This window comes from Megalops cyprinoides, chromosome 18 (assembly GCF_013368585.1).
Source record: "Megalops cyprinoides isolate fMegCyp1 chromosome 18, fMegCyp1.pri, whole genome shotgun sequence".
Classification (NCBI taxonomy): domain Eukaryota; kingdom Metazoa; phylum Chordata; class Actinopteri; order Elopiformes; family Megalopidae; genus Megalops; species Megalops cyprinoides.
Genome location: NC_050600.1, coordinates 16,387,851 through 16,391,990, shown reverse-complemented (window position 1 = coordinate 16,391,990; position 4,140 = coordinate 16,387,851).

The window sequence follows — 4,140 nt, the reverse complement described above, 5'->3', positions numbered from 1 at the left end:
GCAGGGAGTTTAAAGAAGAAAGAAACTTGATACAACTCGAAGAATGTTACATTTTTCATCAGGGTGAAAATTATAGTTATCTCCACCCTGCAGTGTCCAAGCTTTCAGCTGTACAGTAGAGAGGCTCATTGCAACTTCCTGGTAGAGGCCTGAAGGCAAAACGCTTATCTCAGACTCAGGGTTCAGACCAGAGCATCAGGTTAGGACTTATGAAGAAATGCAGGAAAAAACACACTTCATGACATTCAGTGCTGAGCACAAAACAGTATTGATTACTTTAACTTGCTTTTGTGCCTCAGATATTGTTGGCCAGAGATCTTTCAACCCCTTTTACTTTCATTCATGTGGATATTCAAAGTAAATGGATATGCTGTAGCCTCTGTTTTAACCAAACCAGTCAATTTTCTGTCGTAAAATCCTGACAAGACATAGTATTCTGGGCAATTTTAGAGAATGGAATTCCAAAACGCATACAGTACATCAAAGGCAAAAACAGGACTGCACTGTAACAACCCGTAAGATAATCCCCCTCTTGTGAAAGGGTACAGTTTGTTGGAGATATTATATTATAGCAATACAGGATTGCCCACCCAGTCTGAAAATACTCTCAATATGGCTGATACTGTTCTGGCAAGAAATGTTTTAAATGTCTCCCATAAAGAATTCAAAACGCATACTTAAGAAAGATTACAAAAAGATAATCTTTCCTAAGAAATGAAAGATTTTCTCAGTTTCAAAAGCATGAAACGTGTTGGTTCGTTGTAATGTTCTTAGTTCTCATATTAACATGATAAAAATATTCATGAGGTCAGAAGAAGAAAAAAAATCAACCCAAAGGGCCTATTTTTAAAACGGTCTATTTTATGCTGTCAGCATGAAGGAACTTCCCATCCTTACATAAACTTTTTAATTGCATATCACAGTATTAAAAAAAAACATTCATCCAGGGCTACAAGAAGTGTATACAACAGACTTTTGGCAGAACGGGAAGTCAGAAGTGTGAAGGCTTCTTTCAGCATTATTCATGGAGGCACAGACTTTCTCAGTTTCTCAGGAACATCTTAAGATGCTTTCATCAGCTGCAGGGATGTCCCGTCAGTGCCTGCGTGCCTTCAGACTCAGAAGCACTGGGCTTAAGCCATCCTCTTGGAACAAGAACAGTGTGGCAGCACCACAGCTCCTGGAAACATGTATTAAAAGGCAAGCCAGGTCTTCTGCCTTCATAAGGTCACATGTTCTTTATTTTGGAGCCTGGTTCCAAAAATCCAGCTTTTTAATGCAGGACCAGGTGCAGTTGCAATCCACTTGTTTGCTGGGGTTTTCAGGTATGTCACAACAATCTACACATTTCTGGCTCCAGCAGGAAAGAGTTAACAATGAAGTTTTAATAACTGGTTATTGTGTCTTGTATGACAACTTACTAAATGCTCATTAAATGATATCTAACTGAAGATCAGTTGATAAATAACTCACACTGACAATTTACTGATCTATGTTCTCTTCTTCGGGACTATTGCTTTTTATCCTTTTATGCCAAATCCTGTTCCTCAGGATAATCCAATCCTTTTTCAAAACTATCTAACAAACTATCGAAAATATCTGCAGTATTAGACATCTGCTGCTGTTCTGGAAAAATGTTTAAGCATTTCACACCGGCCATAAAAGATTAGTTGTGTTTTTCAAATGATAAACTCATTATGAACTCCTGAAGCTGCTGAATAACAAACTGATCATTTGAATCAGCTGTGTTGGAGCAGGGAGTGATCTAAAACATGCAGGACAAGTGGCACTTCAGGAGAGGGTTGGCCACCCCTGCTCTAATATGATGGTTTGCAGACTTATCCAGATCTGAATAACTGAGAGACAACTGCTGGAATGGAATGTGTGAAACTGGCTATTATCCTTTTTACCATCTGCCTGTGAATACCTGGCAGAACTCTATGGAGAAAAAAGCAACAAGAGTGATATTGGAAAGAATGAAACGTGAGGTCTTTTCGCTCGGTTCCAAGGTCTCAATGTTAACCCTGGTGAGTAAAAAATATCCTCCTAAATACATGGTCAGAAATAAATATGCAATACTGCTATCAATTTGCAAGACCAACAGACATCTGCCCCCCACTCTCACCCCCTCAGCTGACAATAACATACAGCCAAAATACAGGATTTCATTTTTCTTATCATGTTTAATCAGCGGGACCAACAGTGTGCATTAAGGCATGCATGTGCTTAGAGAACACTGCAGCAGTTTCCATGCCACAAAAGGCAAAGCTATATTTCTATAACCAAGAAACTATAAGCAGTGTAAACAATAACATCAAAAACCATAATAAGTCAAATCACCGGAGAGGCAGTGAGCCATCTGCCGAAGCTTCTCTCAGACAGCCCACACAACAGAGAGAGATAAGGAAGAAGCCTGGCGATTTGCCACCATGGTGCCCATAAACTATCCTTTTCTTCTGAAACAACACCGAGGTCATCCAGTGGAATACTGCAGGCATGCATACTGGGGATGAGAGAGGCGCTGGAGGCATATTTTAGTAGACTGGCCACCCACTAAGATTCAAGGCTCCTTGTGTTGAATAAATACAAACTAAATCCCCATGTTTTGATCCAGTCCCCTAATGTCTTAGACAAACACAGTGCACAGTTTAATTCTCTGTGATATAAACATGTAAATTAACCCCTTTCATGGCTAGAGAGCCAATTATTCACGCAATGTGTGTGTGGGTGTGTTTTTTTATGTTCATATGTGTGCGGTTTGTGTATCGAGGCGCTGAAGATGTACACTAGGTTTAATCCTACAGACTCTCCTGGGAGCCAACAATAATAGGGGATGGAGTTGAGGTATGCAAAGACTATTGAGGTCTCCTATCAGATGCCATGTTTGGAGGTCAGGACATCCATGCCCACAGAGAGAATGCAAAACACAATGGAAGATAATCCACGCGCCCTCTTCCTCTCCTGTTTTTCTGAGGGGGAATAGGGCCTTATCATCCAGGCATCTCAGCTGCTCTGCTAAACTCCAGCTCTGAGGACTATATATATAAGCCATCATAAAACAAACATTGTGCTGGCTTGTATGGTCATTTTTATTGAACTCTCATAGCTGTTGGCTCCGTCTTTATGTGTCCTTCTCCAGAGTGGTAAAAGAAAAGAAACAAGAGTCAATGCTACCCCTTTCTCTTTATTGTATTGTGTTTTTTTTTTTTTTTTTAATAATTTCCAACATAGTATGTTGGAAATAATTTCAGTCCATGTCTGCTTTCCTGATTTAAATCATCCATGCTTTCCTGTGAAAGATCCTTTTTGCCCCATGCATTGTCCAGATTCAGTTCTTATCTTTGGCTAAATCTCTCCCTCAAACATCTTTTTTAAAAGATGGATCGTCTGGGGGGAAAACTGAGGATAAAAACTTAATTGAATATAAAGCATCTTAGCTCTCTGGAAAAGCATTATCCCCTTAAATCATATTTAAAGGAAATCCACTGCCTTTAATTCCCAGGGCCAGGCCTGGCAGTGGATTTCACGTTTGTTAGCAGCACATGTGCCTTACTGGAACGTTGTTTCCATCCACAAATTCACCACACTTTATCAAGCCACAGAAGACATATTATCCAGAAAAGAGCTGTGTGGATACAGTATTTGTACAAATCCAGGTGATTAAGCAAATCCATTTTGAGCAGACAGTGCCAAGACACAACATGGAAACACAATGGACATATGTCAAACTGATAAAGAATAGCTCTCTCCCAAATAATTGTGTTCATCCATGGAGACTGCATCAGCAAGATAGTGGGAAGATATAGACAGACACATCGGGCCAACTGCAACAGCCGTGGCGTGACCGACATTGGCTGTCTCTCCTGATTTTAAGGACCACATAAGGAGCAAAATTTGGAAATGAGGGGGTTTATTATCCTAAAAAATGTATGGTATATTCAAGCATAGTCAGGAACCTTGTTTGTTTTTGGTGCTTATAGAACCACAGAAAGACTCAATTATACTGTGACAGCATCTAGGTACAGGTGTATAAACAAAATGAAATGTTACTCCTGATAATAACATAGAAAAAAAAATGGATGCCTTTGTCCAATTGAACCATGAAGTGCCAAATGATTTGTGTATTGTTAACAGAGATTC